Genomic DNA, 13,398 nt, shown 5'->3' with positions numbered 1-13,398 from the left:
AGATCCATGCCTGTCCCAAGCCTTGCACTCTGGGACTGAGCACTCTGCTCTCTTTTCTGAAAACACCATCTGTGTGAGGGTGCCAGACCACTGACTCCAGTGCCAGTAAAAAGCAGATGACATCTTCACAAGACAGAGCCACAATCTTACAGCCAAGCCCAAGGATAAATGCAATCATTTTATGGATGATGAACGGATTGGCAAAAGGCAATCCTGGGCCAGGCAGAGTGTGCTCTGGGCAAAGTCAAATGTCTTTTCAGATATTATAACTTCTCTGTAGATATTTTGTTCAAAAGAAAACATCTCTGTTTTTCTGTTTAGTCCATAATTTTCCTTAAATTTTTTCACTGGGTGTTGTGGCTTCAGCACGGCTGGAAGCCGAGCCCCACACATTCCTTGCTCACTCCTCCCACATTGTGATAGGGGTAGGAATTGGAAGAGTAGAAGTGAGAAAACCTGTGGGTTGAGATAAAGACAGATTAATAGATGAAGAAAAGTCTGCACTCACAATCAAAGCACAACACAGAATTCATTCACCACTTCCTAGGGGCAGGCAGGCATTGAGCCATCCCCAGGAAAGCAGGTATCCATCAAAAGTAACAGTTAAGTGGCATAACAAACACCTGAACTCTGAACCTTCCCCTTTCCTTACTCCAGATTTGGTTGCTAAGAATGACACCATATGGGCTGGAACATCCTTTTGGTCAGCTGGGGGTCAGCTGTCCTATCTGTGCCCCCTCCCAAGCCCTTGTGCACCCCAGCCCCCTCATCACTGGGGTGGGGTGAGAGGGAGCAAATGCCTTGACTCTGTGCAAGCGCTGCTCAGCTGTAACAAAAACATCCCTGTGTTATCTACACTGTTTCCAGCACAAATGCAACATGTGGTCCCATACTGGCTGCAGTGAAGAAACCTAATGCTGTCCAGGCTAAAGCCAGGATACTGGGTAATGCTTTCTGTAATCTCAGGTCACCCACCTGGATCTATGCTGCTTGGTACATTTATGGAGATGAGCAATAAAGACTGGACTTTAGTGTTTCATAACAGCTGTATGAGATGTCACAGATATATGGCAAACAATGCCTCATGTCAACAACATTCAAACCAGTTTAGGACTCTGCATCCCCTCTTTTCATGGAGATAGTGAGCAATTTGAAACTTGAGATAACATATCCTATATATATGTATACATATTTCTGAGAGCTTTTTAGTGAAGACCACGGCAGAGAATTTTGTTCTTTGGGTATAGTACTTTAACATACAAAATAGTGCAATAGCTATGGAGACAGTAATTGAGAATAGTAGAATTCTCCCTATGGCATGGTCCAAAACTGAGAAATTAATCCACAGAAATCATAGCTGTTTCAAACTTAAATTAAAAATATGTTTAATCTTGATTTTTCTTTAAAATAAATCATAGCAAATGATTTTCCTACTGGCCTATTCAACATAATTGTCCTTCAGAAAAAAAGGCAAGCCCACTGTTCAAACAGACCAAAACAAGCTTTACAATGTATCTCCCATTTTGCAGAATATGAAGTGCATTCTGTTCAGGTGTCAAGATGTTGGCAGCAGGGGGGACTGCAGGGCTGGCTTTTGTGGGAAGAGGCATGGGGCAGCTCCATGCCAGACAAAGCTGCTTCCAGCTGGCTCAAATGGATCCACCACAGGACACAGCTGAGCCTGTCATCCAAGAAGGTGGCACCTCTGGGAATGTAAGAAAGTGCAGGGGAAAAGACCCATGGAGGGGAGAGAGAGAGAAAGAAAGAGAGAGAGAGGGGAGGGAGAAGGAGTGAGAAACAGCAAAGGGAACACCAAGGCTGGAGGAGAAGGGAGGAAGAAGAGAAGAAAGCAGACGAGACAGAAAGAGCATGGAGAGGAATTACACCACCACAACACCCCTGCACATGCTCTGCCTCATGGAGGGGGCTGAGTGCAAATTGCAGCAATAACATAGGGGAGGAGTGAAGTTGATCTTGAAAAAGGGAGAGGAAAAGTGTTTTCCTTAAGTGTGTGAATGTTTGTTTCTTTTATTGTTTTCCATACATGAAACAGTAATTATATATATAATATATATATTAATTGGCAGTAAATTAAGTAGTTTTCCCCCAAACCAATCTGTTTCCCCTGTAATGGTGCTTGGTAAGCAATCTGCTTGCCCTTAGTTCAGCCAATGAGTTCTCACATTCCTACTCCTTCTTTACCATATCCTGTCCCACTGAAGCAGGGGAGAGAGCAAGCAGCTGGGTGGGAATTTAGCTGCCACCTGGGGCCAACTCACCACAAGATGTCTACATAAAGTAGTGTTAAAAATATGTTGTATTAGCATACAAAAGAAAAGTGTGGACAAACCACTGACATTGCTGTGAAAAATTAGTGGGTGAATAAGCTCTGGAAAACCCCAGCCTACTGGCATACACCGAATCAAATACCTGGATGCCAGATGTCTGTGTCACTGTGGACTCCATCTGCAGCACATGCTTTCATGCCATATGCTACTTTATATCAAATGGTGGTAAGATTGCATAATAAATTTCTTGAAAAACATCTCTGTTCCCATCTCTCACTGTTCTTCTTTATTCTCCCATCTCTTTCTGTCACCTTTGAAAAATAAGTTCCATAGACAACTGTCTTTCTACGCACTGTATTTCCCCTTTCTCTCCAAAAGAGGATGACTGAACTGTTGGGGTCTGAGGAGTTAATGCCCAGATATTAGTGACTAGTTAGTCTGATAATTCACTGTTGTGCAAGTGCATGGTATTTCTTTTTAAGGCACTAGGATTAATGTTATAATTGCACTTTCACACATTTTAATTTTACAGGATATAGCAAAATTATATATAACTTTATAACATAAATATATTTAATATAAACAGAGAAGTTTTTAGCCCACATTCATTTTAAGAAGACAAAGCAGTGACAAGATATCAGCAGGAACAAACATTGTGAATCTTTTAGTTTGTTTGGTTTAGGTTTTGGTTTTGGTTTTTATTTGCAAGACTGTGGAAACATTGACAATGCAAAATTTCATAATTTGTATTAGTTAAATTGAGTATTTTTTGTTTTCTTATGACTGTCCTCAGAACCTGATAATCTTTTTATTGTAGAGATAAATTATCTATTAAAAAAAAAGGTTTGAAAAGCGTAGTTAATTTGCATGTAGATGGTGGTTTCTCTCATCATCAGGTTCCACACTTTTATTGACATTCATTCATGAGGTCCCCTGTTTCTCTCTCTCTTTCTCTCTCTTGCTGTCCTGTAGAAATAGCATACTGAATCTATGTAAAGTTCGCTTTATCCTAACCAGAAGCTGGCATTTAGCTCTAGTTGTTGTCTTTCATAAAACATCACAATATTCTTGGAACTTTGATTTGATTCTGGTTTACTTACTTTATAAACTGACCGATCTCATTTAAATCTGTACACATGTAGTGCAATAAAAACAGTGTAAGTGAGAAGAGAACCCAGCTGCTGGCTTTTTACTTGTGTTGTTATTTTGGCTATGCATTTAAAGGATGTGGCAAGGGATGAAATTTCTCTTTCCTTGTCATTCTTCAGAACTTTCTTTGGCTAGGAGTTGCAGAACACAGTAATTCCATATTCTGCCAAATTGCATGGCACTTGCATTTTTTTCTGAAAAACCCCATATTTTTCTAGAATAATATTATGTATACCTAGTCTATTGAGAATGTTAAAAGAACCAGAACACAGTCTGGGTCATGATCAATGATGAGTTGAAAGGACAAGGATATTGCCAAATAAAATCAGGACACAATTAGTCACAGGCACAGTACAGGTTTTCACTGTGCTAAATTCAAGTAAGATCATTTTTGACATGCAAAATATATGTCATCCCCAGTATGATGGGGAGGCCAGTGTACCCAAGAAAACCCCTAATAATCTTAATAGAGTTTAGGGTTCTACTTGCTTTTGCATTCTGCCAGTCAGCCTACTCTACTATGTCTGGCTCCCTTTTTTCCTTTGATTCTGCCCATTGAGTAATTATTTTTGAAAGAAATAAGAAATAATAAAAAAATAGATCAATGTCTCAGATTAATATCTCTTGACTGATAAAAAGTGGAGACATATTAGTCTCTCAATGTAAAAATAACAATGTCTGTAAACTAATATGTCAGACTTTCTCTATTTTGTAGTACAAGATTCTCCTGAACTTCATTTATGTCACTATATAGTAGTAAACAGATCCAATGCCAGCAGCACTCCCAGATGTCAGTAAGTAATAACAAGATGATACAATTTAGTAAATTTTGGATTTTCTTTTCTGAACCTAGAATCAAGACAATAGGGGCAATTTCTCTGCAGAGACTGAGGGAATAATATTGAAATATTCTCCCAATGTAAATATTCTCAGAAAAGAGATCAAAAGTCTCCCTTTTTTCACGGAGATCCTCACCCAGAATAGGTAGGAATTTATCCACCACTTGCTTTGGGCAAGTCTTTTAAGACATGTCTCTCAACTCTGCTGGGCATTTTCTACAGTGTTAGGTTTTGTATGGAATTGATGTTGCCGTTTCACAGTTTCCCTTTAGTTTAAATCATCTTGGTGTTCTGTTCTAGTTGTGCAATGTCCAGCTTGATTATTGTCTCTCATAAGGCATTTGGAAACATTTTCTCAGAACTGAGATAAACTGCTACATCTGATGTAGAAACTGTCAGTTTATCTTTGATGTAAGTAGCTTTATGTCATCAACACACTGAGAGGCACAATTGCAGACGGAACTGAAAACCAGTTTTTTTATATACCTACGTGGAATTTTCATTTCCTCAAAATAGCTCTTAAAAGTTTTTAGAAGAATCTTGTTTCCTTCATTAGCTCAACAGCTCTCCTTTTCCAGATAACTGTCACTTTTAGTGCAAGTACTTGAATGTTAGATTGATGTGGGACTGGCAGCTGAAAGCCTATCACTGACTTTAATGGGAATTGATTAGATCCTGCTGACACTTAGGCAAGTGAAATTCACTTGCTTGAATATATGCAGAAAATTATCATAAACATGATGCAATTGTAGCAGAAAGGTGTTCATTTTTTTAATCTGAATCAATGTTTGGGGAAATAAACATACCATACTTGCTGCATACTGGAGAGGATAAGGGAGGTAGCATTTACTTAACAAGCCACTTAGAAAATTTTTAGAGATAGCCTTTTAGTTTACCAGGAAGAGATATCACTTGAACATTTGGGGAAACTCTTTACAATTTGATAGATATTGCCATTTGCTAGGTATTACTGACTGTGTTGAAGGATGATGCATTGTCCTCTTTCTCCGTTGACTGTTACTCTGTTTGTTGGATCAGGCTCAAAACTTATGTATCTATACTGGCATAGAGTAGTCTTGGAGTTTGGTGCCTAGCCACAGGAGAACGATATGGATACTTTGAGGTCAATTATCTTAATTTGTTCTGCTGGCAATTAAACTAATAAGAGCTGTTAATTCCTTATTTTATATCTTCCAGGTCACGTGGAATGCTTTTCTGGCTAAGATTGCCATTTGAGACACTTCTAGGATGACTGAAAGATAATTCAACTTGTCATATTTTTAAATAAAATATGTTATTTTCTACAAGTTAGTACATCAGTGTAAATAACAAGGTAGAGTGGCATGACTCACAGCCCTCAGGATTCATTACTTAAACCCATTTGTGTACTTTTAAATTGTAGTGTAGTTTCTGAAATGCTTATTACTTTTATAGCCTTATGTTTAAAAAAATTAGACCTTCTGTCATCCAAATTAAAGAGAGGGATCACATAAAAAGAAAGGATAAAACTTAGCACTATCAGAAGATCAAAAGACCAGGTCTTGCAGTCCTTCCCACACTCCTCAGAATTTTTTTTCTGGGCAAGATATAGGAAAAGAACTTCTTAGCATTCCTCTGAGCTATTACCAGTGTAAAAAGCTGAAATCAAGAGCTTGGTTTTGCACCCGATTTTTTTTTTCTCCATAATATCTTGGCACTATATTTTTTTCCTATTATTTTTTTTTTTAATCACAGTAGACATTGCTAACTGTACCCATACCTACCATTTACCAATTGCATTAGAAATGAGATACCCTTTGCTAGCAGTACTGGCAGGCCACAGTGATGCCTGATCAGTGGTTTTCCTTTGTTTTGAGGTCTGATGTGCAGCACAGTAGTAGTAGACTTCTTTTTTTCATGCCTGGGGAAGTCTTAAAAACAAGTGGAACATGTAAGTGATACATCCCAGGAGCAAACATTTATTCCGCATTTACTGAGACTGTAACGCTGGCCCCAGTAAAGTCAAAAGGAGCTTTATCTCTGACTCTGGGGAAACCAAGATTTTCTTCTCTAGGTTGCACATAGTTATGATACCAATTGTCTTACATTTGCCAAGAGCGGGAATTTTGTTATGTTCCGCTGCAAAGGGGGATAACACTTGGTGTTCTCTGCCAAGCTATTACTTTTGCTCTTTTGCTGTTATTTTTTGTTATCCAAAAAGGTGCTCTTTTATGTGTAAATTACAAAATAAAAAGAACACTGAAAAAATGAAAGTATTGCATGCTTAGGTTTACTACCACTGGTATTCCTTTAACAGAAAGTGAGTGGTTCTCTAGTACAAGTCTAGGAAATGTAGGATTATTAGTGTAATGTCTTTAAGAACAAATAAATTAATTTATTTTCTGACTTGATGGCTTGAACACATAAAACATTGACTTCCCAACACAAGCTCTACAAGTAACTGCTACATCTACTGTTTGAACTGTTATGCATGACTATTTTGTGCTACATATATACTTTGCTGCAAACAATAACCTGGAGTCAGTGTGCCTCCAAATTTCTATTGAAGGCTAATAAATAAGCTGTTAACTAATTTAGTCTAATTGTAGCTTTGTTGTGCTAGAATATAAAACTAACAATTCAGCTTTTGCCCTGAGGCTTTTAAATTATGCTTTCACCCCTACTGTGCAAGAGTCTAATTAAAAGCTTTTAGCTTTTCACTGTGCATGCTCCTAAGTGATGTTGTTCAGTTTATCAGGACTCACTTATCACTTGATTTAAACAGGAAAAAAAAAGGAAAACTAGAGAACAACATATTTTTACATGCTTTTTTGCTACTTGCCTTGAAAATTGTTTTGTTAATTTGATTATTAGGCAAATCCCATGAAAATCAGAAATGCAGAAATAATCCCTTGTAACATCAGTGCTGTTCTTCATGATTTAAAATGAGAAATGAAAATATAAACAATATATTTTCAAAAAATGTGACTTGCAAAAGAGTAGATAAGGGTCTTGTGTCTTCTAGAAGTGTTGAGAATGAGTGGATTTGATTTGGTTTTTTTTTCTTTTAACTTTGTTTTAAAGAGTTTTGGGGTGTGTGTTTTTATAATGGGGCCAGGATTTTTTTATTTGCTTGATTTTTTGTTTTCACATGTGGCAGTGGTGAAACCCAGTGAAGGATGAAGACTGAATGATGATGCAGAAGACTTCTGAAACAGCTTACAACAAAAGAAAGCCCTATCTGCAAACATAATCTCTACAAGACCTGGCTGAATGCTGCTGGTGTCCTCAGCCTTCCTCTGTGGTCTTCAGCTTCACTCATTTAAAATTGCTGTAAATTCAGAAAGTCTGTGGAGGGGACTAAGATACTTACTAGGGAGCCTTTCCTGCTGCTCAGAAAAATGCTGTTCCTTGTCTTTTGCCTAGACACAGGCAACCAATTTTTATTGCTAATTTTAAGTTACCTGCCAACACCTAAAATTCTGAAAAGACCTTCTTTTTTAGTGCTTTAGTAGTCATTTGACAACACATGAACTTACAGGTGAGTACTGGCAAGACTGAAGATGAGGTGTTTTCCAAGGGTAAATGCACTTGGCAGTGAATTCAGGCACAGTTTGCAACAAACCCAGCTGGTCATGATACTCTGTACTTAAAGTAAATGAGCCTTAGAGTGGTCCATTCAAATAGTATGAGAAGCCAGGTACATTCCTGCTTCAAGTGCATTGCCACACTTTTGTCTTGGGGGGATAGTGGGAGTGAGGGTAGAGCTGAGACGAGAAAGGGACATTGGATCTCATAAGCCACAGTTTGGAAATAACTGTGGCCTGGGTTTCAGGCTGCAAGAGCACATCTCTAGTTACATGTCTATGCTAATAAACAGTGATGGGGAACAGAAATGAACACTGGGATGTTATTGTCCATAGGCATAAAATTTTTTATCAGGGTCCTTGGTTTGGACTTGGCCTGGATCAACTAGTTTTCATCCAAACAATTCCTAGGACTGATTTGGAAGTTAGAATGTGAGAAAAACTACTTGGATGGACAATCCTATTTTGAAGCTAAGAGACTTTAATCATATGGATTTAGTCTGTTCTGGGCCAATTGTCCTCATGTCATTTTATGGGCCCAGACACTATGTATATTAGTCCTGTAGGAATAGCTCAAGAAAGTAAATGGAAGCTGACTCAGAGCTTTGAACTGGAATTTTCAGCCTTGGCATAGCATACAGTAAGTGCAGTGTTACATATGCTTCTACAATATAAATACGCATTTGGGTTAATCATGCTAGACTTTCTTTTAGTCAAAAGCGGGAATGTTGGAATGGCTCAGATGATGTACCCTGTTTTAGACAACTTAAATTACTAACTACCAGTCTCTAGCTAGTCTGTGGGATGCTCCTGGAAGTGAACTTGAGATTTCTTGATTTTCTTTTCTGTTGCATCCCTTGTAGTCTAGAGATCATGTCATGGTAAGGGTAAATTAAACAAGGTATGGTGATATCCGAATGACTGATTGTAGTCTGTCAGTACTCTAGTTATTTGTGATCACACAAACACCTCTCTTACACTGTGGATTAGCATCCATATCTATTATCCTATCTTCTGATATATCCCTGTGTATCTGGCTCTAAGAGGCAAACAAGGTCATATCTCATTCAGCTGTTGAGGGCAGCTCTTTAACAGCTGCCAAGATATCTTGCCTCTCATCTTCTACTTTTTCGTTTGGGGTCTTGCTGTGTCTTCTTTAGCATGTATTTACCCATCCAGCAACAATCTTGTGACTTCAGCTTCAGCATGACATGCTGAAGCCTGACCTGCTTACATGTGGACCTGCCTCATTCCCTCTCAACTTTAGCTTCTTTCACTGCACTTCTCATGACTTTCCTTTGTGCTGACTGGTGATGACAGTGTCTTCTCTGTCACTTTCCCTCTTCTCTTATATATGCTTCAGATTGATTTTGGATACAGGCCAGTGATAGAGTTAAAACCAAAAGATGCTTCATAACTCTCTGTGCCTATTTACAGTGATATGTAATTCAGCTTTCCCGCTGGGTCAGTGGAGCTGGCACTGTTGGCAGGAAGCAACACGGGTTGACTTGCTGTCAAGGCAGTCATGAGGGTGAGTTTACAGAGCCTGGAACTGTGAGGAAAACATTTTTTTTTACTTGACACTTAAGCAAAGCTAAATTGGAGTGGTAGGGATAACGAATAGAGAACCTCTGCAAGATGCAATTTTTAGAGCTACTTTCCAAAATAAAAGCCTGCTTTAAATCCATGGCTCTGTTATTGTCTGCATTTAGACTCTGCTCTCTCAAAGGTAATTTTACAAGCTACAATAAAGCACTGCCCAGCATGTAACATTAGTGTTCAAGTGAAGCTCTTACTTTTTATTTTTTCAAGTGGAGTTGCATGATTAGCAAAGGACCAAGAATTTAAATTACCACATCTCTAGTAAATGTTAACACATGCCTCATATGGCTTCCTCTGAAAGTCTGCATTATCTGGCAAGTGAACTGTATGTATACATCTATTTATGTAAACACATTCTCCCCAGTGTGATTCATGGCGATTTAGTGAAGTCAGTGGAAGTTTTTTGATCACTATCCTCATTGTGAGCTGTTTAAACATCCGCCTGTCTAGTTGTGAGTCAAATTCAGTGGCTATATAGAGATATGCAATGCTGTGCATGGTAAAATGTTTGCTGCACCACTCATGGTATGAGCTCATCACCTTTTGCTTCAGCCCAGTCTTACACTTTTTTCCTGATTGTAGGCATGATATCTTTCTTAAGAAAGATTTATTCTTTCATTTCTGTCTTTTTTTTTTGGCTAAAAGTTCAGAAGAGCTGGTGGTTAAATTGTCCTCAGGTGTGCTTTAAACCATGTGCTTGGCTCAATGCGGCTGACCTTTCATTCTTAACTGTTCAGCAGACAGACAGTATGCTGCAAGTAATGGTCATTGCCATGCTTGTCTGTCTGGAACATATTTTACAACTCTAGGCTTTATTCTGCACTGAGTCTATCCATTAAAAAAAGTCTATCAGCATAAACCTGTCAAAACCCATGCTAGCTTTGCAGATTTTCTGTCATTATTGGTGGAGCTATTCATAATATCTCTGCACTGAGTGAATTGTTGAATGACTCAAAATTTAGTTCCACAAAAAGTTTGGAAGAGGCAATATAGTGTCTTTCAAAAGTTGTGCATGAAGAACTGAACTAATTTTAGATCTGTAGTGTGTTCAGGAGTTTATGTGGCTCCTGATATTATCCTGAGAAGCCTGTGGCTTCTCACACACTTGCTACAGATATTCTCCTGCAGGGGAGTGTGCATTCATTGTGAGAGACTCCCCATGGCAGCCAGTAGAGTCAGCAGAGAAATGAGCACCACTTTTAACAAGTCTTTTCTTCCATCTATCCATGCATTTATTCACTTATCCAGCCATGTGAGCATCCATCTAGGCACAAGTTTTGCTTTACCTATAATACTGACAGATAAAGTAGCAAAACCCTCTAGTCTAAATATATTTCCCTGATGAAATGGAACATATTGTATGTCAACTTAGTGATACTGCTATAATTGTCTCACAGAGAAGATTGCAGAGATAAAATCTTTCAGACAGTATTAGGAAGGCCATTTTTTAAAATACAGTATATCAATAATATGTTGCTGCATATGCCTCAGAATCTCAGCACTTCTTAATCCTTTTAGTACAAAGTGGAAAATAAATGACAAAGTGAGGAAGATGCAGATATTTTTAACATGGATAATTTGGGGTTATACCATCTAATATGTCCAGAAAGCGCATTTATTTCTCTCTGAAAGTCCGACAAACACTGTTAAATTCCTGTATATCTTTTTGAACAATGGTCTTTCCCAAGACAATGAGCTAATTCTCACAGAGATGAGCACAAGCAGCAACATTTTCAGATGAGGAAAATTGGTGTAATAGAAAATGATGCTGAGGAATGAGTAAACGTTGAATAATAATTTAAAAAGTTGAATACAGCTGACACGTTAAGACAAAATATGATTAAACAGCCAACTGCCATACTTTCGCATCTAGAAATAATGGATTTGGTCTTTACCAGTGGAACTGCAAATGTGAGAATACTTAGGATTTGTAGTGAATAAAAGAGTTTCAACATAAACTGCTTGTGAAAGTGCAGTTATGTCAAATATTTGTATACGAATATGCAGTCTAATAGAAGGAAAAGAGTGAGGTGTCTAATCTAGCAGAAAAGCTGGAATGTGAAGGAAAACAAAATAGAAAACTAGTTAGACATTTTCTTTTACAGAGGGGTCATAGTCACTGGAATCAACTAAAAAATGAACTAGTACACTTTCTATTTCTTGCTGAATTCAGCTAAGAACGCAAATTTCTTCCATTTCAATTTTTACCCATGACTCCTTTTGCTATCACTACAGTTCCTGATGCAGAGTCCCTCTCTGGCTTTCCAATAGGACCCCCTTGGGTACTGAAAGGTTGCTATGAGATCTCCATGCAATCTTCTCTTTTCTGGACTGAATAAAACCAACTTCCTCAGCCTGGAGGTGCTCTGAAAGTTTTTTTCTTGAATGAGGAAACAGACAAAGTCAATACAATGGCATTTGCTTATCCTGAGGTTTTCACCTCAAAAGTAGACATTAGCTATAAATTGGAGTATACTACTCCTCACAGTAGGGTTTCACTCTCTCACAAAGGTGTAGATATTGCAATATATATGTAAACTAGCACTAAGAATACATCTCCTACACTGACCAGAGATCTGGAATATGCAATAACCTTCTCTCTCCATTTCTGGAACAGGGTTGTTTGTACCTTTGTGGACATTCTTGCATTGTAAGGCAACATCTTCTTAAACACAGCTGGTAGAACAGGTGTTCCAAAGGCATGAAAATTTTAGTCCTGGGGAACACAATGGGAATTTAATTTTTAAAAATTTACATAATATGAAGGACCCATATTGGACCATATGGTCCAGCAGAATCCCAAAGTCTGTAATGGTTTTATGAATGATTAAGCACTGGCAGAGGTATGTACTGATTACATCACCAAGCCAGCATCTGGAGGCTGTGAGAAATCCTAGAGGATATTTTCTTGGCCTTTACTTGTCAGTGATTTATTATCCAAAATAAAGATTTGATTGCAAACTGCTGATTGAACTGGCAGAGAGGAAAGCAAGATGGACAAACACATTCAAGCTGGCTATGACTCCCTGAGGGCACAGTAGCTGCCACTAGTCTTGGTAGAAACAACATACATGTGCTTTCCCTGCTAACACCAGTGAAAAAATCCTGGAACTTTTATGCTACCATATATTGTGATTTCTGAACTCGGTACCATGTGTGTTTCTTCTACTAAAACAGCACTATGAAAGTCCTGTTCCTTGATTTTATTACAAGTGATCACATTCATCAATTTCTATTCATTTATCAAGGCACAAGGAATACAAGCATACAGTGTGGTGCAGGCTTATTTCTAATGTGATATGTAATCAGCATGCAAATTAGACTTAGTCTGCTTTGTTGCAAGATGTGGACATCCTAAAAGCAAAATCTGACCTTCATAGGTAACATCTGTGAAAATAGTGCCAAATATTCCCTGAAACCTGTTTGACATTGTTTGGAGACTATTAATTACATCCCTCTTATACTTTAAATTTCAGTTCACCTGAAATATCAAAGTTCTCTTCATCCTCTTAGATAACTGATTATTAGAAAGGAAAATAGAATACCTCATCACCCTTCCACCCCTGCTAAATACTGTGTCACATTTTAGCCCTCTACCTCTGAATCAGGATTTTGTAGCAGGAAGCCTGAATGCCAAATGCCTTAATGTAATCTTATCTATAGAAAATCCAGAATGACTACTGCCAAAAGATTAAAGTGAAGGTGAAATTATCATATCAAACTAATTCCACTAATGTCCCTTGATAATAGCATCTAGTGGCCAAAGACCTGGCCATTCCAAATATCAAATGAAAAATAATTGTTCACCATTTATTGAAATTTTAATCTTGATATTCTTCTTATTATAACACTTTTGAAAGCAATATCCAAGAGTATAATATCCATATACATTTAATCTTTGTTTTATAAGTTGATAAAATATGAAACTAAAGCATAAAGACATTAAAAATTATC

Source organism: Corvus cornix, chromosome 3, assembly GCF_000738735.6.
Source record: "Corvus cornix cornix isolate S_Up_H32 chromosome 3, ASM73873v5, whole genome shotgun sequence".
NCBI classification, from domain to species: Eukaryota; Metazoa; Chordata; class Aves; order Passeriformes; family Corvidae; genus Corvus; species Corvus cornix.
The sequence above is the reverse complement of the archived record's forward strand: the minus strand, read 5'-3'. Positions refer to the sequence as shown.